The sequence below is a fragment of the Oryctolagus cuniculus genome, chromosome X (assembly GCF_051225735.1).
Source record: "Oryctolagus cuniculus isolate XC-2025 breed Fujian yellow rabbit chromosome X, ASM5122573v1, whole genome shotgun sequence".
Lineage (NCBI taxonomy): Eukaryota > Metazoa > Chordata > Mammalia > Lagomorpha > Leporidae > Oryctolagus > Oryctolagus cuniculus.
The window spans coordinates 46,687,491-46,714,117 of NC_142888.1; the positions used below are offsets into that span (position 1 = coordinate 46,687,491).

The following is a 26,627-nucleotide window of genomic DNA, read 5'->3' on the forward strand; positions in this document are numbered from 1 at the left end:
AAGAAAGAAGTCAAGGAATGGAGGAAATGTGAGACGAGTAAAAATAAATTAGAAAGGAGACATGGATAAATAATGAAATGTGTATTCTAATGAGCACTCCACTTCAGTCTTTGTTGGCCTTTTATAAGAAGTTTCCTTGGCCTCAGCCTCCTTTTTGGAAAGGCAGAGAGGAGTCTTTGATCCTGGCATCACAGCCATGGCTAATTAGGTCCAGAATTACAGCCATTTGAAGCAACAACAGCCATTTGTATGCTTTTCAGGCAAAGACATAATATAAGAGGAGAACTCCATCTAAGCCAAATATTCTAAACCTAATTTGCAGATGCCAACCCACAGAGATCTTATTCTTGGGATGTCTAAACCCAAATCACATGGAGAATCAGGCAATAGCAGTGAGATCAGTTAGGAGTAGAAACAGAGTTCCTGTGTGGCAAAATACAGGATCAGGAACAATGGCTATCACTGAGTGACTTTCTATCCTGAATAACTCAGTGGTTCTTATTTTACTTCATTTCTCCTTATATCCTTAAAATGGTTTTCCATTACCTGAAGTAAAGCGAGCTTGCCTCTATGCCTTGCTAACCAAAACAACTAGTAAAACATCCATTAGAGCATTTAAAAAAGCAACATGATCTTTAGATGGAAAGCTGGATTTTTAACTTGGACTCTAATTATGTAGTGGAAACAGGATTACTTCTATAAAATTCTTCCCTGAAAATGAAATGGGTGTCAATGAGAAAAGCAATGATATGAAATGCTTTATGCATCCCACATGTCATATGCTAACTCCCAAAATTTATCTCCAGGCAGCACCTCTTCCCTTAACTAAAGACTTTATGTATAATCAACTACTTCACAATTTGATTCTTATATCCAATAAGTATCTCTAGCTTCCTATGTCTCATACCAACTTCCAAATATTGTCCACCCAAAATGGTTCCTATCTCAACTTTCCTCATCTTAATTAATGGTAAGTATATACATCTAGTTATTCAGAACAAAAGCTTTGATGTCATGACTCTGTTCACAGTACCACACCCAATCTACCAGAGAGTTCTATTTGCTTTACTTTCAAAATATATCCAGAATGTGATCACTTGTCACCCTCTCCACTGCTACCAACTTGGTCCCAGCCACCTTCATCTTCCACATGAATTTGTGCATTATCCTCCTTATTAATCACCATACTTCCACACTTGTTTTTTTATAGCTTTATTCTTTTAACATCACACAGAAGACATATGGCTTAAAAATATTTTCCTTGTTCCTTCCAGCTAAGTACAATGACAAATTCTAGAAATAATGCGTGAGACAACCAAAAGAGAACTTTGGAAGGTAGAAAGAGGAAGGGCATCTGATTTGAAGCCCTAGGAATGGAGAGACAATATATAGAAACATGGTGTCTTTTCTCTTTCCCTTGTTCCAGCAGAAGAAGGAAACCCAAGTCCTATGTTTCAAACTCCAATCTAGTAGCAGGAGGCATCCCAGCTCCTCTATTTCTTCCCCCACATCAAACAAGGACCCCACCAGTAATCTGGAGAGCCTGGCAGTACTAGCAAGGGTGGTTAATCAGGAGCTCCACTGACAATGAGTGGCCAAGAGAACAGTTCCTCCTCCACTAAGAGACACAGGGCAGGTGCACAGCACTGGCCCAGCATGTGAAATTATTTTCCTTTTTGCAAGCCAAAAAGATTCCTTTACCTCTAGATGTCCCAGGTGGACTGGCCTGGGGAGCATCTTGTGACCTTCAAGCGGGACCAAGAGATCACTGTGAGCTTCAGCAGTACCAGATACTTCAAGCAGACCAAAATAAAACCACAAATATTCTGAAAATTAAAATAGCACTGGAACTAGAGCCCAGAGTCCAGGACCTGTGAGCTAAACCTAAGTACAGTGACAGCCTGCTAAAATAAAGATTTATATAGAACCCAGCATTTCCTCACACAATAACTACAGGATGTAATAGAAAACCACCTTCATACCAATGACCAGGAAAATTACAGCTTGAATGAGAAAAAAGAACCAACTGACACCAATATCAAGATAAACCAGATAGAGGAATTATCTTACAAAGATTTTGAAGCTGCTGTCACAAAAGTGCTGCATCCATCAAATGCAAAATTTCTTAGAATGCATGAAAATAACAAAGAAACAGAAGTTACAAGCATGAACCAAATAGAAATTGAGAAACGAAAAATACAATGGATTAAATATTAGCTGGATGGAACCAACTTGTATTTTTGTCACAAAACCCTAACCTGCATGGACGCCAATGAGCTTGATCTCCAGATGTGGCAACCAGTGGCAAGAGCTTGTCTATGGTTGACCTCCAAGATTCTCACACGCTGGATAGGAAGGCGGGCTTTCCGGGGGCCTTGTTGTCTTTCCCATTGTGGCTAGATGCTGACCACACCAGGAATCCCTGAGGACGTTCCAGGCTGCTCCAGCTGTTGGTGCCACTCTCTTTCCAGAACCCAGTTTGCCACGTGGCGGTCAGCCTGTCGCTGTGGCTTTGGCAACTCAGGCTCTGAGGGCTGGGCCATAGCTCTGTGAGCTCACAAAGCAACAGTGAGGAGCTGGCAGTCACTGCCACACTGGGAATTTTCAGGGCTACCACAGAAGAGTTGGCGCAGCAGCCTGGCAAGCTGACGCGGTGGCAATTGTCGCTGACTGAAATGAGAAGACGGCCCATGGTGCCACCGAACAGTGCCGGCTCCCAGCGGAAAATTTACCAGCCTCCACCACCAGCCCCTGTCACTTCCTACCTCCCAGAGCTGGACGACCCACATGCTGCGGAGCACGCTGCAGTACTCTGGCTTGGGAGAAAGTCCGGAGCTCAGGTCGTGGGCAATGTACGAGAAAAGCGATTGTTGAGTCGCAATGTCCTGGAACCACACCGGTGCCGCTTGTCTCTTGACCATGAACGCGCAGTTGTTAGAAAATGTGGGTCTGGGCTTAGATCTTCCCTTCCCCCACAGTGAGGCTAAGGAATAAGGAAGAGCTCAGCCAAGCATTGAAAGGCACAAATCTCCAAGAGGCACGAAGAGTATGAGTACCTGTTCATGTCCCAGGAGGAGACACCTCAAAAGCTGGTGTTCGTGTAACAAGTTCGCTAAAGGAATATGAGCAGGGATCACGCCCCGAGCGTAAAGAAAAGGACATCGAGATGAAGGATGACGTCAGTCTTGGAGGAGGAGCTATAGAAAAAACATGCAGAGATGCAGACAGCGATCCACTCTAAACTAAAGATCATCCGTGCCCTGGAGAAGCGCATCGCCTCCCTAAACTCCGCGAACACCCACCTCACGACCGCCGTGATCCAGCTGAAAGAGAAGGTAAAGGAAACTTTCAAATTTTCTGTAAGTGAACACTTTTTCTGATTGCCCAGAAAGGGGGGGCGGGTGGGATCCAAGATCAGAGCTCCTCATGTGCCCTCCCCTCAGAGCATCTTCCGGAGGGAAACCTGACCCTCCCACCTGTAACCCGTGGGGCCCCTCTTTTCTACTAACTCGGGCCACCAAGCTACCCCAGTCCCCACACCACATCGTTGCACCCAGATTTCTAAGTGTGAAAATAAATCAGTGAAAACATTGGGGTTGTAGCGGGAGCCCTTCGCTACAGTTGTGTTTTGACCTTGTAACTATGTATGGAGAAACTTGGGTTCTAAGAGTAAGTGGCTAAATTAAAAAAAAAAAAAAAGGAAGGAAGGAGGAGCAGCGCTGCGGGGTAGTAGGTTTAGACTCCGCCCATAAAGCCACATTCCATATGGGCACTGGTTAGAGTCCCGTAGTTCCAGCTCCCCGGTATGGCCAGAGAAAGCAGTGGAAGATGGCCCAAGTACCTGGGCCCCTGCACCTGTGTGGGAGACCTGGAAGAAGTTCCTGGCTCCTGGCTTCCGATCTGCACAGCTCTAGCTGTTGTGGCCATTTAGGGACTGAGCCAGTGGATGAAAGAGCTCTCTCTCTCTCTCTCTCTCTCTGTAACTCTTCCTCTCAAATAAATAAATCTTAAAAAAAAAAAAGACTCAGTGGCTGTGTAATTTCTGTACATTTGCCATTAGGAATATTAAAAATTTATTTAGTTATTTTAAGCCTGAAAAAATTAGCTAAATGGGTTTCTAGTGAAATGGAGATAACAAGAGAACAGAATCAGTGAACTTTATAAAAGGTTAATAGAATTTATCCAATCTAAACAACCAAGGTTGAAAAAATTTAAGAGTGTTAGGAACATGTGGGACAATACCACATTTCTATCATCAGGGTCAAAAAAGAGGAAGAAAATAAAAGAGTGGGACTGAAAAAGTATTTAAGGAAATAGTGGATGGAAATTGGAGAAGGCTATCTGATAATGTTTTCGAGTCTGTCACACAGAGCTCCCATTCACTGGTTCCCTCCCCAAATGCCCTCGATGGCCAAGGCTAGACAAGGCTATAGCCAGGAACCAGGAACTCAATAGAAATCTCTCAAGGGAGTGGCAGGGACTCAGGTACTTGAACTGTTACTATTGCCTATCAGGGTGTGCACTGGCAGAAAACTGAAGTCAAGAGCTGAGCCAGGACCTACACCACACATCTGCCCCAGACCATTAGATTTAAAAAACTCAGCAACCTCAGGGCCGGTGCTGTGGCTCAATAGGCTAATCCTCCACCTGCGGTGCCGGCACCCCGGGTTCTAGACCTGGTTGGGGTGCTGGATTCTGTCCCGGTTGCTCCTCTTCCAGTCCAGCTCTCTGCTGTGGCCCAGGAAGGCAGTGGAGGATGGCCCAAGTGCTTGGGTCCTGCACCAGCAAGGGAGACCAGGAGGAAGCACCTGGCTCCTGGGTTTGGATCGGTGCAGTGCACTGGCCATAGTGGCCATTTGGGGAGTGAAACAACGGAAGGAAGACCTTTCTCTCTGTCTCTCTCTCTCACTGTCCAACTCTACCTGTCAAACTCAAGCAACCTCAAAGAAATGTACACCAAGTCACACCATAATTAAACTTCTGAAAAGGAAAGGCAAGTAAAATGTCTTGGAATTAGTAAGAGAAGCAACGCCTGATGTTTAGGGGGCCCCCAATTAGAATAATAAGATTTCTCATCAGAAACCATGGAAACCAGAAGGATGTGGCATAACCAGCTTTGAAGGAAAATATCTGTCAAAAAGAACATTCTATATCTGACCAAACATTCAGGAATATGAGGGGAATAAAGACATTTTCAGACAAGGAAAAGAGTTTATGGCTAGTAGATTTACCCTTAAATAATGTATAAAGGAAGTTCTTCAAATGGAGAGGAAATGGTAAATGATAAAAGAAGGACTATGAGACCACCAGTAAGGAGTAAAGGACAATGGAAAGAACATGAATATGGGTACAAACAATAATCAATCTTTTTCTTCATGAATTTTATAAAACATATTTGATTATTTAAAGCAAATTTGTAATATCATCTGATTCTCATAGCCCAACACAACTTTGAACCCTAGCCCCATTGTTGTTGTGACATTTTTTGCCACTGTCTTTGGTCTACGGGCTGTTTGTCAAATACATCAGGGATGATCACACCTTAAGGCTTTAGTACTCACAATCTCTTACTCTTAGAATGTTCTTCCTTCAAACGTTCATGTGATCTTTGCTCAAAAGTTACCTACTCATTGAGGCTTTCCATAATATTCATTAAAAATGACCACCTCTCCCCAGTACTCCCATTTCTTGCTTTATTGATTTCCTTGCCAGAATGCTGGTTCCATGAATGTAAGGATTATAGTCTTTTTTCTCCAATTCTGTGCCTAAACTTCTGTGACATATAGTAGAGATTTGTGTTTGAATGAATGAGTGAAATCATTAACAAATTCAACACTTTACTCTCTTGGAGACTAGGAATGACAACGACTTACTGCCACATTTGGAACAGCATGCATGTTGCCCCTCTTCTTAGGCTGAGAGAGAAATCAGAGTCTAGGGGGAACAAAAAGAGAGAATATAATATAATATAATATAATATATAAATATAAATGTGTAATATACATATATAAATCACCTAATGAATATTTTATTTTCTATTCCACTGATTTCATCATCTACTTATTGAACCCCTACTATATGTGTACCTCTATACAAGAAGTTCTGTTAATACTTATAAAAAGCTTTTGAAAGAAGCATTGCCATTACTTTATTCTAAGATGCTACAATGTTGAAAAATGCACTATAAATTTCATAATAGCCTTTTTGGAGAAGAAAGAAAAAGGAATTTAAAAAAGACAGGAAGGATATGTTGAGCGAAATAAGCCAAACAGATAGGCAAATACTGCATGTTCACCCTTATATGTGGGAGCTAAATTTAAAAAGACAGATATGCAAGAAGAAAGAAATGCCTGTATCAGTACTGCTGTACATACAGTCTTGTGAAACTTTGTTTCACACCTTTGTCAAACCAATGGCTAAGAATGTTATACTTGAGGCTGGCACTGTGGCATAGTGTGTAAAGCCACCGTCTGCCTCGCCAGCACCCCATATGGGTGCCAGTTTGAGTCCTGGTTGTTCCACTTCCAATCCAACTCTCTGCTATGGCCTGGGAAAGCAGTAGAAGATGGCCCAAGTCCTTGGGTCCCTGTGCCTGCGTGGGAGACCTGGAAGAAGCTCCTGGATCCTGGCTTCAGATCGACAGCTCCGGCTGTTGTGGTCATTTGGGGAGTGAACCAATGGATGGAAGATCTCTCTCTCTCTCTCTCTCTCTCTCTCTCTGCTTCTGCCTCTGCCTCTCTGTAACTCTGCCTTTCCAATAAAGAAGTAAATCTTTAAAAAAAAAGTCATAGAAAAATGGAACTAAAAGATAACTTTAAAAATAAAAACAAACAAAAATAATGTTATACCACTATAGTTTTAATGATCTGTGATTACTTTAAAATTTACTGCACATACTTCAAATGGTCATTTTTCCATTCAATTGGTTATAGCCTTTTGCTATATTCCCACTAGAGTCTTTTTGCTTTTTACTTGTTAAACCTCTTATTCTGTGAACATTAAAACTTTTTACTATAATGTAAATGTAAAATATGTTGTCTGAAAAACTAAAAAAAAAAAAAAGGAGAGGGAAGACGGTGGGCAGGAAAGAAGGGAGGGAGGGAGGGAAGGAGGAAGGGAATAATATTATCTTATTAGAATTATATTTATGGGGCCAGCACTGTGACTCACTTGGTTAATCCTCCACCTGCGGCGCCAGCATCCCATATGGGTGTCGGATTCTGTCCCAGTTGCTTCTCTTCCAGTCCAGCTCTCTGCTGTGGCCCGGGAGGGCAGTGGAGGATGGCCCAAGCCTTTAGGCTCCTGCACCTGTATGGGAGACCAGGAGGAAGCACCTAGCTCCTGTCTTCAGATCTGCACAGCGCCGGCTGTAGCAGCCATTTGGGGAGTGAACCAATGGAAGGAAGACATTTCTCTCTGTCTCTCTCTCTCACTGTCTATCTGTCAAATAAATTTAAAAAAAGAATTATATTTATGAACTATATTGAATTTGTTAAAATGAATTAAAAGGAAATTTTTTTAAAGATTTATTTATTTACTTGAAAGTCATAGTTACACAGAGAGAGAAGGAGAGGTAGAGAGAGATAGGTCTTCCATCTGCTGGTTCACTCCCCAATTGGCCACAATGGCTGGAGCTGTACCAATCTGAAGCCAGGAGCCAAGAGCTTCTTCCAGGTCTCTCAGTTGGGTGCAGGGGTCCAAGGACTTGGGCCATCTTCTACTGCTTTCCCAGGCCATAGCAGAGATCAGGATCAGAAGTAGAGCAGTCGGGACTCGAACTGGTGCCTATATGGGACCCACTATGTCACAGCACTGACCCCCAAATTAAAAAATTTGAATATGCAGGAAGGAAAGACAAATTCCCACAGTAAATATGCACATGGACTGTAGGATGCTTTCAAATATCAGACACTTTAAAATGTTCAAATATTTGAGGGTAATATATTATTAACTCTCATTCACAGATGAGTAAACTTAAACTGAGAGGTTGAATAAATTCATGTGTATCACATAGATAATTAGCATAAGGTGATTTCAAAGACTGTGCTTTTCTGCCTCCTAAGAGTTTATCCCAGTGGTTGTCAACCAGCGTTGTGACTGTACTATAAAGGATCTCTAAAGATGTTGAGGGGTATTGATGCCGTTAAAATGTTAGAATACTTCTGACATTTAGAAGATGGGAATCAATGAGACTAAATATTCACAGCATTCATCCATCCAACAAAGAACTGCTCCATCAAAATGTAATGGTTGAATAATCAACATTTATGTTGATAGCCCACTCTACCAGCACTGAGCTAAGTAGTGGGGATTAAAAGATTTAAAAAGATCACATTTTAATTCTCAGGAATCTCATAGGCTAATAGAAAACATACGCAAACAATCATCTCTCATGCAGCACAATAAATATATCAAAATTATGGACCAAATAACAAGGGTTAGTGAAAGAGAAAGGAAGAAGAGTCAGGAAAAAGAAGCAGGTAGGCTTTGAGTCAAGTCTTGACATGCATTGGGATTTAAATTTTTTTTTCTATTTTTAAAAACATTTTATTGAAATACAGTATACATAAATAAATGCACATAAATGTATAGATAAGTGAGTTTTTAATCTGATCAAACTCCTAACCAACTCCCAAAATTAAGAACAGAGTATTACTATACCCCAAGAGTCCTCACTATACTATTCCCCACTCCCGTTTCTTTTTTTAACATGTGGTATGATGCAGTGAAGCACTATTTACAACTATATAGCAAATGATACAGCATTCACACAAGTTTTGTACTCTCTCCATATTGGCTACCACAAATAAGAGAGCACGTGATACTTGTCTTTCTGTGTCTGGCTTATTTCACTTAGCAAAATGACTCCAGTTGCATTCATTTTGTTGCAAATATCAGAATTTCCTTTTTCATGGTTGTGTAATAGTCCTTGTGTACATACACCACATTTTCTTTATCCAGTCAGTAGTCAATGGATATCTGGGTTGATTCCATATCTTAGTTATTGTGAATTAAGCTGCAATAAATGTGGGAGTACAAATAACTCTTTCATATACTGACTTCAATTCCTCTAGGTAAATTCCCAGGAGTGGGATGGCTGGGTCATATAGTAGATCTATTTTCAGATTTCTGAGGACTCTCCATACTGTCTTCCATAATGGTTGTAGCAGTTAAATATTATATAACTCCATTTATATGAAATGTCAAAAATAGATACAACTGGGGCTGGCGCCATGGTTCACTTGGTTAATCCTCCGCCTGCGGCGCCAGTATCCCATATGGGTGCCAGATTCTGTCCCAGTTGCTCCTCTTCCAGTCCAACTCTCTGCTGTGGCCCGGGAGGGCAGTGGAGGATGGCCCAAGTGCTTGGGCCCTGCACCCGCATGGGAGACCAGGAGGAAGTACCTGGTTCCTGGCTTCGGATCGGCGTAGCTCTGGCCATAGGGGCCAATTAGGGGGTGAACCAACAGAAGGAAGACCTTTCTCTCTGTCTCTCTCTCTCTCTCTTTTTTTTGACAGGCAGAGTGGATAGTGAGAGAGAGACACAGAGAGAAACGTCTTCCTTTTGCCGTTGGTTCACCCTCCAGTGGTCGCCATGGCTGGCGCACTGCAGATGGCGCACCACGCTGATCCGAAGCAAGGAGCCAGGTGCTTCTCCTGGTCTCCCATGGGGTGCAGGGCCCAAGCACTTGGGCCATCCTCCACTGCCTTCCCGGGCCATAGCAGAGAGCTGGCCTGGAAGAGGGGCAACAGGGACAGAATCCGGTGCCCCGACCGGGATTAGAACCCAGTGTGCCGGCGCCGCAAGGTGGAGGATTAGCCTATTGAGTTGCGGCGCCGGCCATCTCTCTCTCACTCTCTCACTAACTCTAGCTGTCAAATAAAAAAAAATAAAATAAAATTTAAAAAATGAAAAAATAGATACAACTATACAAAAAAGTGGATTATAGGTTGTTGGAGACTGGAAGTAAGGAGAATGGGGAGTGATTCCCTAATGAGTATATTATTTCTTTTTGAAGTGATGAAATTATTATGGAATTAGTGGTGATTTTCCCAACTCTATTGATATATATTTTTAAAGGTTTATTTATTTAAATTTTAACTGAAAAGTGATCCCTGTTAAATATAAGAGTGGGAATAAGAGAGGGAGGAGATGTACAATTTGGGACATGTTCACTCGGACTTGCCGCAAATGATGGAGTTAGAATCGTGCCAGGGGATTCCAATACAATCTCATCAAGGTGGCATGTACCAATGCCATCTCACTAATCCAGGTGATCAATTTCTGTTCACAATTGATCACACTGATAGGTCTAAGAGTCAAAGGGATCACATAAACAAGACTAGTGTCTGCTAATACTAACTGATAGAATCAAAAAGGGAGAGAACGATCCAACATGGGAAGCGGGATACACAGCAGACTCATAGAATGGCAGATGTCCTAAGTAGCACTCTGGCGTCGGAATCAGCCCTTAAGGCATTCGGATCTGGCTGAAGAGCCCATGAGAGTATTTCAGGCATGGAAAGCCACGACACTCTGGAAAAAAAAAAAAGACCTAAATGAAAGATCTCTGCGAGTGAGATCCCAGTGGAAAGAATGGGTCATCAAAGAAGGAGGTACCTTTCTCTGAAGGGAGGAGAGAACTTCCATTTTGACCATGGCCTTGTCTAAATATGATCAGAGTCGATGAACTCAAAAGGCTTCCATAGCCTTGGCAGCTCATGACAAGAGCCTAGGGTGATTACTGATGCCAGAAACAAGAGTGTCAAATTGTTAAGTCAACAACAGGAGTCACTGTGTACTTACTTCTCATGTGGGATCTGTCCTTAATGTGTTGTCCAATGTGAAGTAATGCTATAACTAGTACTGAAACAGTATTTTACACTTTGTGTTTCTGTGTGGGTGTAAACTGATGAAATCTTTACTTAATATATACTAAATCAATCTTCTGTATTTAAAGATAATTGAAAATGAATCTTGATGTGAATGGAATGGGAGAGGGAGCGGGAGATAGGAAAGGTATGAGTGGGAGGGAAATTATGGGGGGGTGAAAGCCACTGTAACCCAAAAGCTGTACTTTGGAAATTTATACTTACTAAATAAAAAAAATGCAAAAAAGACATAAGGACTATTTAAAAACATAACCATAATGGGGCAGACATTGTGGTGCAGCAGATTAAGCCACCATTTAGGAAACCTGCATCCCATATCAGAGTGCTGGTTCAAGTCCTAGCTACTCTGCACTTCTGATTCAGCTTGCTGCTAATGTGCCTGGGAGGCAGCACATGACAGCCCAAGTCCTTGAGTTCCTGCCACCCTCTGGGACACCTGGATGGAGTTCCTGGATCCTGGCTACCCTAGCTGTTCCTGGCATTTGGGGAGTGAACAAAGAGAGGGTGTGTGTGTATGTGCATGCGCGCGCTCGCGCCTCCCTCTGTCACTCTGCCTTTCAAATAAGTAAATCTTTTAAAATAACAATAAAAATAACCATACAAAATAAAATATGTTTGGAATTATCAAATTACTAGTCAGTGTTCAAATTTCAAACTTTTGCATCAATGTGATGAGTACTTGCATTTATTTTCTAATCAGGTTCACAACAATGTTGTATTGCAATTTTTAAAATTTACTTTAAAAATTTTTAAATTTATTCTCTAAATTGTACAGTTTAGTGGTTTTTAAGATATATTAATAGAGGGACTGGCACTGTGGCATAGAGGGTACAGCCATTGTCTGCAGTGCCGTTTGGCATCCCATATGGGCGCCAGTTTGAGTCCTGGTTGCTCCACTTCCGATCCAGCTCTCTGCTATGGCCTGGGAAAGCAGTGGAAGATGACCCAAGTGTTTGGGTCTCTGTACCTGCGTGGGAGACCCGAAGGAGGCTCCTGGATCCTAGCTTTGGATCAGCACAGCTCCTGCCACTGCAGTCAATTGGGGAGTGAGACCTCTCTCTCTCTCTGCCTTTTTTTCTCTCTCTGGGATTTAAAATTTTTACATATTTATCTAATTTATTTGAGATGGAGGGAGGTAGGGTAGGAAGGGGAGAGAAAGGAAATTGAGGGAAACTAAGATACCAGTTTTACCAAAGCTTGAGTTGAATGTATGAAATGGAAAGGTGGGGCCAAGTTCAAATCACAAAATATCATTGTATTTATATCAGATATAAGGAGTTCAGACTTTGGAAGCCATAGATGGAACTTAAACAGAGGAATGGCGAGATCAGATTTTTGTTTTAAGACTATCATGATTCTAGTGTGGAAGATGGAATGAAGAGGAGAGACTGAATATAGGGAAACCAAGTGGGAAGTGGGGTTGAAGAGATCCAGGATAGAAGTGATAATACCTAACTTCACACAGTGGCAGTTAGAGTATCAAAGAATCTATGGATTTGTGAAGGAATAACAAGCCACAAAACCTGATTATTGATTAATTGGGCATAAATGGAGTTAGGAGAGTGTGAAAGAAGAGTGGAAGTTCAGAACTAGGATCTAGAAGTCTCTTGACTCTCATCCAGTGCTCTTACCATTTCTCTAAGCTGTTTACTTTTTCCTGCTGCTGCCATTAGCCTGTGCTGGACGTCTTCCATGGCAAAGGGGCCTATTTTTTCAGTGGAATATCCTGTGTATCCTGCTTGTCTCCATTATTATACTAAGGAGCTCTAAGCTGGGAGTGCAATTTCCCTCTTTATGTCTAGAGATTCTCATTTATAGAAGTATTCCTGGAGGTCAGCCATCCCCTTTCCAGGAGATTCTATGGTCCTTGGGTGGCCTAGACATGGGCATAAGAATAGAGGAAGGTGCTTAGAGCCCTCTGCTGCCTAATGACACCAACCTCTGGGATTCACTTCTGTGTCTCCGTGGGAAATCTCTGCAAATACTAATGAGTACAGCCACCCCGGGGGCTTTGCCCAAACAGAGAGTGCTCTTGGCTGGGCCTCTACTCCTTCCATTTCTAAACTTTGTGTATTTCAAGGAAATCTGATCTGGACCCTTCTGATTCATTTACACTTAAATCATCCAAAGGCTCTGTTGTAAGAGTGAACTCAGCTCCAAAAATGTCTTATAAGCTTTGGTTATAAAACTCCCTAAGATTTTGTGAGCAAGACTTTTTTTTTAACTCCCCTTTTCTTTGAAACAAGTTGCGACTTTGCCAAGAGTAAATGGATTTCTAACCTCAAAGGGGTCGTGTTTGGTTCAAGAGTCAGAAATCATGAAGCTCAAAGGCCCAAATGCATTCTTCTAGAATTGGCAATAATGAATCCCAGGGGGATGGAATAAATGATAAATCTAGGATGATCTGGGTGAAGGGGTAGCAGGAAGCATTCATTCTACCTTTTGGCCCAGTGCCCCAAAGCCCTAAGACTTCTGTCCCTTAACTGGGAAAATGGGGCTATAAGACAACATATTCCTACAAGACAAAATTAGGCCGAGAAAAATTCCACTTTTGAACAAGTGCCTGACAGTTTTCAGAACAGTTTGTCACAGTCTTTTCTCTCAATCCTCTCACAACTCTGTGGCCTAAGGATAACTAGCTTCATTTTCCAGAGAAACTGAGACTCAGAGTAGGTGAACTGACCTACAGAAAAATGAGGTATTACCGTTAAGTAATTTCAGGTTGCACCAGGATTGGAGAAATAAGATGTGACAATTCAACAAGCTTGGGTTGCTGAGAGTCAAGAAAGCAACTATGATGGACTTCACATCAAGGAAGTGCTCCAGTTGCCCTCCCGCTGAAAGTTATCTCTTGCTCTATTAGAACCTCATGGAAAGTTTGCTCAGGCATCTTGTGCAACATGTGTAACATTTTCCCTTTGTTTTACAGCTATCCATGTGTTTTTCTTCTAAACTTTCAGCTTATTATTCTCCACATTTCACTATACTACTAGCATCTCAAAAGCTGAAATATGTCTTATTCATCTTTCTGTCCAGTGTCTTGTTCCAGTGTCTGGTACAGGACTGGGTGATCTTTCCATAAGCAGCGAATATGTGTAGAGGAGGATCAGTGAGCATGTGCAGGTATATGGATGTGTTTGTGTGGGTATGGGGATCAATGCATTTCATAAGCAGATAAATATCGATTCATGTGTATTAGAAAGTGTGCAGCCATGTCTACCTCTCCCTCTTTCTCGCTCTCTGTGTGTGTGGGGGGGGGGGTGTAGGGAAGATGTGATTTTATGAGTGTGCTTGGAAGTGCAGCCTGTTTAAATTTCATCCTGGGACTGCATAGGAAAAGACACTTTGTGTTTGCTAAGTAATTCTTTGACAAAACTAAAGGCTTTTATGGCTACTACTCAGCACTGAAGGTTCTAAAGGCCAGTACTAAAGACATTTCCAACTTTTCTTGTCCTCTTTCACAGAGAAATGGATCACAAAGCAAGGAATCAACAAAAGTGAAGTCAGCAAAGTTCACTTAAATCCCTCACGTGCCTTTTCTGTGGCCCTTTGTAACCTCTCTCTGTATACCCAACCCCGAGGGCTCTCAAGTTAGAACAGGTCTCCTTGGAACAAGGAAGGTATCTGATAAGTAGAGTTGGGCAAAACCAAAGACTCCCAGGTTCGCATTGGCTGCTGCTAACTTCCTGCTAAAACTACTTATGTATTCCAGGAGCCTCTAGAGATTTTCTAAAACCTCTAATATCTGTAGAGAAATATAGAGATGTAGAGAAATTAGACTCATAAAATAGAAGGCATCAGAAAAGATTTACCTATTTTTGCATTACTAAATGTATTTAAATATATAAGTGTATTTATAAGTGAGATGTTTTTAATTTTTCAAAGTAATCTTATTCTTTTTGTAACAATTATTTTTCCTCCTGTTATAATAGAGGAAGAATTTCTTCTCCTATCATGAGCCAGTTTCTCTATCTGTGATTTGGATCCCATCCCCTCTCATCAAAGACTCCACTTCAGTTTCTATTCATGCTCCCTTCCCATGTCTCCTTCCCTCTTGAATCTTTATCATTATCCTACAATCATGCTCTGGTGTCTATCTTTCATTTACAAAACATTCTTCCTTGATTTCATCTCTCTCATCTCTCCTTATGTATCATCCCTTGCTATCTCCCTATTTCACTTAGCAAAACTTCTCAAGAGAGTCATTTAAAAGTGCTGTCTCTTCACCTGTTACTCATTCCAAACTGGATTATATAAAACTACCCTGGTTTCAGATCACAATGATGTTCACGTTGCCAAATCTATTAGATAGTCTCTGACTTCAAATGACTAACACCCCAACTTTCTCTAAAATATTATTTTATTCATTTGAGAGACAGATAGGAGGGAGGGAGGGAGGGAGGGAGAGAAAGAAACACTCCCATCTACTGATTAACTCCCAAAATGCTCCCAATGGCCATGGAGTTGGATGGAGCCAGTAGCTGAAAACAATTCAGATCTCACATGTGAGTGGCAGGGACCCAAATACTTGAGCCATCACCTCTTGCCTCCTAGGGTGCACATTAGCAAGAAGCTGGAGTCATGAACTGGAGCTGGATATTAAACCCAGGCTTGCTAATGTGGGACTTGGATCTCTTAACTACAGTCTCAGCTGCCAGGCCAAATACCTTTTCCTTGACACTTTTAAAATATTACTCTATGCATCCTTTTTTCTAAAAATAAAATTGTGATTAAAACACTTACCATGAGTTTTACCTTCTTAACAATCTTTAAAGTTTATAATATATAATTGTTGACTATAGGTAAAATGTTGTACAGCAGATCTCTAAAACTTACACATATTACTTAACTGGGACTTTACGCCTGCTGGTTATTAATTACCCATTTATCTCTCCTTGCTACTCATGAAAACTACCATTCCACTCACTTTGATTATAATAGATTCCTCAGAAAAGTGCAATCATATAGTATTTTTCTCTGTGACTGGTTTACTTCATTTAAAATATTCTCCAGTTTCATTCATGTTGTTGCATATTACAGGATGTCCTTTTTAAGGCTGAATAATGTTTCAATGTATGTATATACCACCTTTTCTATATCCATTCATCTGTCAATAGATATTTATGTTGTGAATAGTGATGAAATGAAATAGGAATGCTGGTATCTCTTCAAGAGCCTAATTTCAATTGTTTTTGATAAATGCACAGAATCTGGATTGGTTGATCAAATGGAAGTTTTATTTTTAATTTTTTGAAGAAGTTTCATACTGTTTTCCGTAGTGGCTAGACTATTATGCATTCCAACAGAAGTATGCAAAGATTCCAGTTTCTTCACAGCCTAAGAGTTGTCATTTATTTTTTGATAATATCCATCCAGACAGGTAATATCTCATTGTCTGATACATTTTTCTGATAATTAGTGACACTGAACATTTTTCACATACTTGTTAACCATTTATATGTTTTCTCTGCAAAACAAAATCTGTTGAAGTCCTTAGGTGTGTTTAAATTGAGCTACAATAGTTACCATCTTACTATCGAGTTGTAGGAGCTTCTTATATATTTTGGAGATTAACCTCTGATCATATATAAGGATTGGGAATATTCTATTCTGTAAGCTATTTTTTTTGCTCTACTGAATTTTTCTTTTGTTTTGAAGTAGATTTTTATCTGGATATAGTCCCACTTGTTTTTTGTTTTTACTGCTTGTTCTTTTGGCATCATATATTCATTGCTAAAACCAATGTTATGAAGCTTTCCCCTATGATTTTTTTTCTAGGAATTTTATAGTGTCAGATCCTACTTTTAATCTGTTTTGAGTTGATTTTTGTGCAGAATGCAAGATAAGGGTCCGATTTATTCTTTTTTTTCTTTTATGAAGGTCTAATTGACAAATAAAATCATACATTTATAGCATAAAGTGTTTTGATATAGGTATAGTATATATTTTGAAATGACTAAATCAAGCTAATTAATGTATCCATCACCTCATATACTTATTTTTTGTGGTGATAACATTTAAGATCTAATCTCTCAGTAATTTTCATGTATACAATATATTGTTACTAACTATAGTCACCATGCTATACAATAGATCTCCAGAACTTATTTACCCAGTCTAAATGAAATTTCATATCCTTTAACTAACATCTCCCCAAGCTCTTCTTCCCTCTATCTTCTAGAAACTACTATCTTTTAAGATTTATTTACTTGTTTGAAATAGTTACGGGGAGAAATGGAGAGTGGGATTGACAGAGAGAGGGATCTTCCATTGGCTGGTTCCCTTACCAAATGGCCACAACAGCCAAGGCTGAGCCAGGCCTAAGCCAAGAGCTTCATCTGAGTCTCCCATGTGGGTGCAGGGGCCCACAAACTTGGACCATCATCCGTTGCTTTCCCAGGCACATTAGCAGGGAACTGGATCAAAGGTGGAGCAACTGGGACTTGAACCGGCACCCATACAGAATGATGGCTCTGTAGATGGTAGCTTAACTGACTATGCCAAAGCACTGACCCTAGAAACTATTTTACTCTCTGCTTCTATAAGTCCAACTTTTTTAGATTTCACGTGTAAGTAAGATTGCACAGTATTTATCTTTCTGTGTTTGGTTTATTTCATTTATAGTATCTTCCATTTATATATGTTGTCACAAATGGCAGGATTTCTTTATATTTTAGACTGAATATCATTACTTTGTACATAATATTTTGTTTATCTGTTCATTCATCGGTAGACACTTAAATTGATCCCATCATTGGTAGACACTTAAATTGATCCCACCATGTGGCTGTTAAAATAATTCTGCAATTAAGATAGGACTTCAGATGTCTCTTCAACATACTGACTTCAAATCCTTTGGATATACAACCAGTACTGGGATTACTGGATCATATAGTCGTTCTATTTTTACTTTTATCAGAGCCTCAGTGCTGTCTTCCATAATGCCTTTACTATCCAATTTCACTCTTTTGCATATGAGTATCCAGTTTTCGACCATTCTACCATTTATTAAAATGACTATCCATTCCTCATTGTGCTTTCTTAGTATCCTTCTTGAAGATCCACTGACTACATATGCATGGATTTATTTCTAGGCTCTATTCTATTGCATTCATCTATATAACTGTCATTATGCAAGTATCATATGGTTTTGATTTCTGTAGCTTTATAAAATATTTTAATATTAGGAAGTGAATACCCTTAACTCACTTTTATGAGGCAAGCATTATCCTGAGATCAAAGCCAGACAAAGACATCACCAGAAAAAGAATCCTGCAAAAATTAATCAACAAAACACTAGCAAATTGAATTCAATAGCCCATTAAAATGTTCATGCACCATGGCAAAGTGGGATTTATCTCTGGCAAACAAGAATGGTTCAACATACAAAGATCTATTAATGTGACATACTACATTAATAGAATAAGGGATAAGAATCACATAGTAATCTTAACAGATACAGCAATAAGGGAAATGCAAATCAAAACCACAATGAGGTTTCACCTCACCCTGATTAGAATGGCTCACATTCAGAAATCTACCAACAACAGATGCTGGCGAGGATGTGGGGAAAAAGGGACACTAATCCACTGTTGGTGGGAATGCAAACTGGTTAAGCCACTGTGGAAGTCAGTCTGGAGATTCCTCAGAAACCTGAATATAACCCTACCATACAACCCAGCCATCCCACTCCTTGGAATTTACCCAAAGGAATTTAAATTGGCAAACAAAAAAGCTGTCTGCACCTGAATGTTTATTGCAGCTCAATTCACAATAGCTAAGTCCTGGAATCAACCCAAATGCCCATCAAGAGTAGACTGGATAAAGAAATTATGGGACATGTACTCTATAGAATACTATACAGCAATAAAAAATGAAATCCAGTCATTCGCAACAAAATGGAGGGATCTGGAAAACATCATGCTGAGTGAATTCAGCCAGTCCCAAAGGGACAAATATCATATGTTCTTCCTGATCGGTGACAACTAACCAAGCACCAAAAAGGAAACCTGTTGAAGTGAAATGGACACTATGAGAAACAGTGACTTGATCAGCCCTTGTCCTGACTGTTGATGTACAATGTAATACTTTATCCCTTTTAGTATTTTTTTGTTCTACTTAATACTATTGGTTGAACTCTGTAATTAACACACAATTATTCTTAGGTGTTTAAAGTTAACTGAAAAGTGATCCCTGTTAAATATAAGAGTGAGAATAAGAGATGGAGGAGATGTAAAATTTGGGACATGCTCAATCGGACTTGCCCCAAATGGCAGAGTTAGAAATGTGCCAGGGGATTCCAATACAATCCCATTAAGGTGGCATGTACCAATGCCATATCACTAGTCCAAGTGATCAATTTCAGTTCACAGTTGATCATACTGATAGGTCTAAGAGTCAAAGGGATCACATAAACAAGACTAGTGTCTGCTAATACTAACTGATAGAATCAACAAGGGAGAGAATGATCCAATATGGGAAGCGGGATACACAGCAGACTCATAGAATGGCAGATGTCCTAAGTAGCACTCTGGCGTCGGAATCAGCCCTTAAGGCATTCGGATCTGGCTGAAGAGCCCATGAGAGTATTTCAGGCATGGAAAGCCACGACACTCTGGCAGACAAAAACAAGAGGACCTAAATGAAAGATCTCTGTGAGTGAGATCCCAGTGGAAAGAACAGGCCATCAAAGAAGGAGCTACCTTTCTGTGAAGGGAGAACTTCCACTTTGACTATGACCTTGTCTAAATAAGATCGAAGTTGGTGAACTCAAAAGGCTTTCATAGCCTTGGCAACTCATGACTAGAGCCTAGGGAGATTACTGACGCCATAAACAAGTGTGTCAAATTGTTAAGTTAACAACAGGAGTCACTGTGCACTTACTCTTCACGTAGGATCTCTGTCCTTAATGTGTTGTCCAATGTGAAGTAATGCTATAACTAGCACTGAGACAGTATTTTACACTTTATCTTCTGTGTGGGTGCAAACTGTTGAAATTTTTACTTAGTATATAATAAATTGATCTTCTGTATATAAAGTTAATTGAAAATGAATCTTGATGTGAATGGAATGGGAGAGGGAGTGGGAGATGGGAGGATTGAGGGTGGGAGGGAAGTTATGGGGGGGAAAAAGCCATTGTAATCCATAAACTGTACTTTGGAAATTTATATTTACTAAATAAAAGTTTAAAAAAAAACAGATACAGAAAAAATCATTTGACAAAATTCAACATTTTTTATGACACAACTCCATATTAATGAGGGATAGAACATAATTACCTTAACATAATACAGGCAGTATATGAAAATCCCACAGTTATCATGATCAATGATTAGAAACTTAAAGCTTTCCTTCTAAGAATAGGAACAAGTTAAGCATGCCTACTCTTGCCACATCTAGTACTAGAAGTCCAAGCCAGAGAAATTAGGCAAGAAAGTAAGATGAAAGACACCCATATCAGAAAAGTAGTAAAATTATCTCTGTTTGCAGATGACACTTTCTTCCCTGTAGAATACTCTAAATACTCCACCAGAAAAACTGTAGGAACTAATAAACAAATTCAGTAAAGTTGTAGTACACAAAATTAACATAAGAAAACTGTGTTGTATTTCTACACTAATGACAAAAGGAGTGAAAGAATTGCAGGTAAAGAACACCATTTATAATAGCATTAAAATAACAAAATAATTAAGAATAAAATTAAGGAGGTGAAATTCTTATATATAGAAAACTACAAAACAATAATGAAAAATTAAAGATAACAAAAACAAATGAGGAGACAGCCAATGTTCCTGTAATGGAAGGGATAATATTGTTTAAATGTCCATACTATCCTAAGAGATCCACAGATTCAATGCCATCACTATAAAATTCCCAAAAGCATTTTATAGAAAGAACAATTCATAAATTCATGTAAAATACCATAGTTAGCTAAATCATTCTTGAGAAAGAACAACTCCATTCTCTTTAAATCATTTATTCTTTCAGTATCCATGATGCCACACTTTGTTTGCTCTCTTTCTACATTCACTTACTCCTTTTCCTGGTTTTTCCTTTGAACTCTGGACTTAATTAAGCACTCATATGAGTCCAGAAGGTGGGAGAAGGAATGAAGGAGGGGAGAGGGAGGGGAAGGGGAAGGAGAGAAGAGAAGAGGAGCAGAATATGAGAATCTTCCATCTACTGCCTCACTCCTCAGATAGCCAGGCTGAAGCCAGGAGACGGGAACTGCATGCTGCTAACCCACATGGGTGTGGCAGGAGCCTATGTACTTGGGCCATTAGCAAGAATTTGGATCAAAAGTGGAGTATCTAGTACTTGAACCAGCAGTCAAATATGGGATGACAGTGCCTCAAGTGGTAGCCCAACCTGCTGGGCCACAATGCTGGCCCCAGCTTCTTCCTTTTAATTTCTTGATAGTATTCCACTGTGTGGATGCTCCCCAATTTCTTTCTGTACTCTACCAAAAATTATTACAAATAAAGCTGCTATATATATGTATATTCATCTGCAAGTTTTCTCGTGATCATATGTTCTTATTTTTCTTGAATAAATACCTAGTAGTGGTAAGGGTTGGTTGTGTGGTTTCACTTTTAAATAAATTGCCAAACTATGCTTTTAACTGATTGTACCATTTTACATTTCTATTAACAACTATTAGAATTAGAGTTGTTCCAGGAGAATGACATCAGCAATAGCACAGAATAAGAGCAAACCTGCTCATATACTCCCACAATAAGAATTCTACATTTATCCCATACAGAAATCTCTCTGCACAGTCTTGGGATTCAGGCAGGGGGTTGTGAAACCCTGGAAGAGCCCAAGACCTAGGAAGGTTAGTTGAAAATGCAGGCCATAGTTATGGTTGTTATAATTCCTGATAACACTTGATCAATCTTTTTAATCTTATACATTCTAATGGTGACAACTGAACATTTTGAATTTAACAATCTTCCCTATTTCTGCATCTGTAATTATCTTGTTTCTTCTTATGGCTGTGTGTAGGATTCTGTTGGAATAGGCTATCCCCCAGCTGAACCACGGTTATGTTTAATAAGACCTGCATTGCTGGCCTAGGCCTCTTGATATTCTGAGTATTCATCACCTTGCATATATGGCATAGATGATAAGGGCATCTGTGAAAATCAGAGCATATTGGGTATTGTTGGGTTTGTTTCTTTTGGATTTCTGTCCAGGAACACGGCCTCAGTCTAAGCCCTACCTTGACCACAGCAGTTCTGATTAGTTACAGCAAATCACCCAGCCTTAAACAACTGCTGCAAATAGAAACCAAATATAGGGGCCAGAGTTGTGTTACATTGGGATAAGCTGCTGCCTGCAACACCAGCATACAATATGAACAATGGTTCGAGTCCTAGTTGCTCCACTTCTGATCCAACCCCCTGCTAATGGCCTGGGAAAAGCAGCAGAAGATGGCCCAAGTGTTTGGGCCCTTGAATCCACATGGGACACCAGGATGAAGCTCCTGGCTCCTGACTTTGGCCTGGCCCAGCCCCAGCTGTTGCAGCCTTTTGGAGAGGGAACCAGAGGATGGAAGATTCATTCTCTCTCTCTCTCTCTCGCTCCCCCTCGCTCCCTCCCTGTGTGACCTTGAATTTAAAACAAAATAAATTTTAAAAATCCAAAATGTATAGACTGGAGTTGAGTTGCAGCCTTTATATTTCTCAGATTCTACTATTATCTGAATGTTTGTTTTCCCCTTACATCCATATTTTAAAATCCTAAACCCCCAAGGTGGTGATTTTAGGAGGTAGGATCTTTGGGAGATTATTAGATCATGAGAGCATAGACTTCATAATTAAGACTAACGTTACTATACAGGAGACCCTAGAGTTCTAGTTCACTGCTTCTGCTATGTGGGGACACAACAAAAAGATGACCTTCCACAAAACAGTAAATGGGACCTCACCACACAGTGAATTTATCAGAGCCTTGATCTTGGACTTTCCCAGCCTCCAGACCTGTGAGAAATAAATTTGTGTTGTTCATAAGTCATTCACCCTATGGCATTTTATTTTACTAATCATAACAAATTTAGACAGGTCCATTGGCATTTGTTCAGCTACTTCCAGGAAAAGCCCAATTTTTGTGCCCTTCAGGGATTCTACTCTAAAGAATGAATTCTTTCCTGGTGAGTACTACAACTGACTTACTAGCATTGAGAAACATGCCTTGGTATTGTGAGCAGAGACTTGTTTTCTTGACAATGAAGCTAAACTTCCATTGCTTTTTGTGTCTCCCTCTATGGAAGGAGAAGACTCACAGAATCACAATCTCTTAAATATAGAGGGGCCCTTGGAGACTAATTGCATGCCTTCCTCATACAAGGGAAATTGAGACAAAGGATGAAAAGTGATTTGTCCAAGATTATTCTTGGTGACAGGAGTAGAAAACACCTAAGTCTCCTTTCTCTTAGACCAGCACACTTGTAGGCTTGGAATCTTTTTGAATGAGAATCTTATGAGAGCTGAATAAATGTTACTTCTTTCCCAGTGCTCAGCCCAGAGTAAATTGAGGGGGAAACTTTCTGCCATTGAGTGCTCTAGTTTCTTAGCACTCTAGCCCATCAAATCTCTGAAGTTCAACTGAAAGGACAGACTTCTTCCTTTTAAGCACTTTGCTTAACAGTCAGGCTTTTATCAGCTTTTATCAGGGCATATTGGCAGAGAGACCAGGAGAGGCACTGGCTAAAGAATGAGTAACTGGAACCTAGGTATCTGAGTGGAAGCTAAGGAGAGTAACTCAAAGAAGACAATAGTAACAGTGGCTAACATTTATTGAGATCTATCCTGTACCAGGTGGTGTTCTAAGAACTTCATGGAGATATTATTTTATCCTCATATCAATCCCATGGGGTAGATACTGTCATTATAGTAATCATCCTCATTTTGCAGATAAGAAAAAATTAGAGTCATATAAGGAGTAGGTAATTTGCCCAATGTCACATGAGAAAGTGAGCAAATGTTAGCAGTTTGGCTCTAGAGTCCATGCTCTTGTCTCTGTGCTGCAGAATAAAGGTACCCAAGGAATTAGTGGGAGTATAGAAGGAAAGACTGTCCATAGTAGCTGAGGACTGAGAGACACCTATTCTTTGAGAAGACCTAGGTTTAAGCTGGGGGCTATGGTGTTATTGGGCTAAAGACAGTCAACACAAATATTGGGGTATTGATAGAATTACTGCTATCTAGATGGCAATGGTCAAGTAAAACACAAAATTTATCCATTCAACCCTTCATATATTCAGTAAGCATTTGCAGAGACTATAACTTCATGCAAACATTATCTTGTGTCATGAAAGACATAGATACAAACCAGAAATGAATTCTAGCCCCTTGGAGCATATAATATATTCACATAAGACCAAGCAAATCCTCTACACAATAGTGATATTGTAGATTAAGTCAGTGATCATGCCTTAAGGTACTGTGGGAGTTTAATTTGCAGATATGGCATGATCAGAAAAGTCTTCAGAGTGGAGATGCTATCTGAGCAAATTTTAATGGATGAGTAGGGCTGTAACAAAGTAAAGGGCATCCTAGGCAGGGGAAATAACATTAATTAAAGCAAGGAAGAAAATGGAGCATGGAATTGGAATGCAAGGCAATTGAATCTGAGGGAAGCATGGGATAAGAATGCAACAAATAATACCTAAAATCTATATATGAACTTATAATCCTTATGAAAATACTTTGAGATAGGTACTGTCATCTATTTTACAGATGAGGAAATTGGGACCCAGAGAGGTTACTTACCTTCTTAGATGTCTCAGAGGTCAAGAATGGTGAAGCTAGGATCTGAACTAAGTAAGATGGTTCTAGAAGCTCATGTGCTCAACAGATGAGTTTGTATTTTTCTGCAAGATAAACCAATGAGCATGTTAAACAATGAATTGATTTAAACCACATTAGCATTTTGGTAGCTCTCCTTGGTAAATAGATGGAAGATGGATTGGAAAGAGATAGGAAGCAAGTTGACCATTAGGAGACTGTGGTAATGTTGGCATTTTAGACTATTCAGCTGTCAGAGAAGATGGATAAACATAGGTGGGTCTGTAATAGCTGTGGATTCATTAAAGACTGAAGATGGACTCAGGTTTGAATGAAAAATGCAAGTTTAATATTGCAAGTAAAAAACAGTTGAAATTTTCAAAACCTCCATCCTTGGAATCATCTTTTCCACTGGCTCTACAACACGCACTCTGATTCCTCCTATACCTGGTTCTGTGCCCTGGGAATCTTACTTCTATGGACTCCTTCACCTGTGTTCCCTTGCCCTCTCATTTTAGGTTTGGGCACACTTGACATGTCATACATTAGGGATGCAATATGATAATATTTGATATCATCTATTAAGCATTTAGTATAATCTAATTATTAACTAAATGCTTTATATCAATTGTCACATTAATTACCACAAAGATTCCTATGGAGTAAATATTAACTATTGTGTGAATGAGTGAACTCTCAGACAGGTAAGATGATATGCCCAAGTTCTCCCAGCTAGCAAGTGACTAGTTTGGTTTGAATGTGTTCCCCCATAGTTCATGTGTTGGGGACTTAATACCCAATGCAATAGTGTTGAGACATGGGACTGTTGAGAGTCTTTAAGAGGTTAAACAGTTGTTGGTTATTGGTGATTCTGATTAGTTTAGTGGATTTGTTCTAAAAGAATGTTTGGCCCTCTTTCATGTTCTTTCTTGCCCTCTGTCACCCTCTCACCTTCAGAGAGAGAAAGCCCTAATCAGATACTGGCACCTTAATATTGGACTACCCAGCCTCTATAACTTTGAGAAATAAACTTCTTTTCATTATAAATTATCTGGTTTGTAGTATTCTGTTATCTCAACACAAAATGGATGAAGTGACTAAAATGGATTTAAACCTAATTTAAATTACTCTTAAAGGTCACACACTTTCTACTATCTTAGACAGAAAAGCAGTTATGTAAATATGGAGTATAACACAAATAGGAGTCAGGAATTCTGAACTCCCGTCCAGAGTTTCCTGTTTTCTTGAACATGTCATTCTAATACCCTAAGCTTCATTGTCCTCAACTAAAAAGTCAGAATGCTATATATTTAAATGGTTTGCTGTAAGCTAAAGATCAAGGAAGGCAAAACATATACATGGGGGCCAGTGCTGTGGCTTGGTGGGTAAAGCCACAGCCTGCAGTGCTGGCGTCCCCTATGGGTGCCAGTTCAAGTCCCGGTTGCTCTTCTTCTGATCCAGTTCTTTGTTTTGGCCTGGGAAAGCAGTACAAGATGGCCCAATGCTTGGGCCCCTGCACTGGCATGGGAGACCTGGAAGAAGCTCCTGGCTCTGGCTTCGGATTGGCTCAGCTCCAGCTGTTGCGGCCATTTAGGGAGTGAATCAGCAGATGGAAGACTTCTCTCTTTCTCTGCCTCTGCCACTCCATAACTCTGATTTCCAAATAAAATAAAATAAATCTTTTTAAAAATATACATGTTGCCTTATACAAAGCCCAAAGTGGGAAACAGCAGTGTGATTACGATCACTAGAGAGAAAGACAAAGACTGGCTCTGAGCCTCTGGCATTCAGCAGCCTCCACGGACTTGGAATCCAGTGATTTTCTAGTTTTTCTCCTCTTTTTTGTCTTGGAACATATCCTTTAAACAAAAACCTTATCTGCAATCCTGTTGTGTAAAAGTAAAGCAGCTCTGATCAAAGTGGGGTGGAAACTCTAGGGTCTACTCT

General features: G+C 40.0%; 1 long non-coding RNA gene across 12 annotated transcripts in view; it reads right to left on the reverse strand.

Annotated features, from left to right (window-relative positions):
- Positions 1 to 26,627, reverse strand: part of LOC149119627 (uncharacterized) — a 105,727-nt gene that overhangs the window by 47,154 nt on the left and 31,946 nt on the right. For 2 of the 12 annotated variants that reach the window (XR_016227697.1, XR_016227688.1), the window contains 4 exons: positions 24,666 to 24,766; positions 22,823 to 22,874; positions 5,874 to 5,934; positions 2,253 to 3,323 (listed from right to left, as the gene is read on the reverse strand). This is a non-coding gene — a long non-coding RNA (uncharacterized LOC149119627). Of the gene's footprint in view, positions 1 to 2,252; positions 3,324 to 5,873; positions 5,935 to 7,170; positions 7,309 to 20,181; positions 20,685 to 22,822; positions 22,875 to 24,665; positions 24,767 to 26,627 lie in introns of those variants that run through there. The other 10 variants (XR_016227694.1, XR_016227689.1, XR_016227691.1 and 7 more) reach the window with 10 other exon arrangements.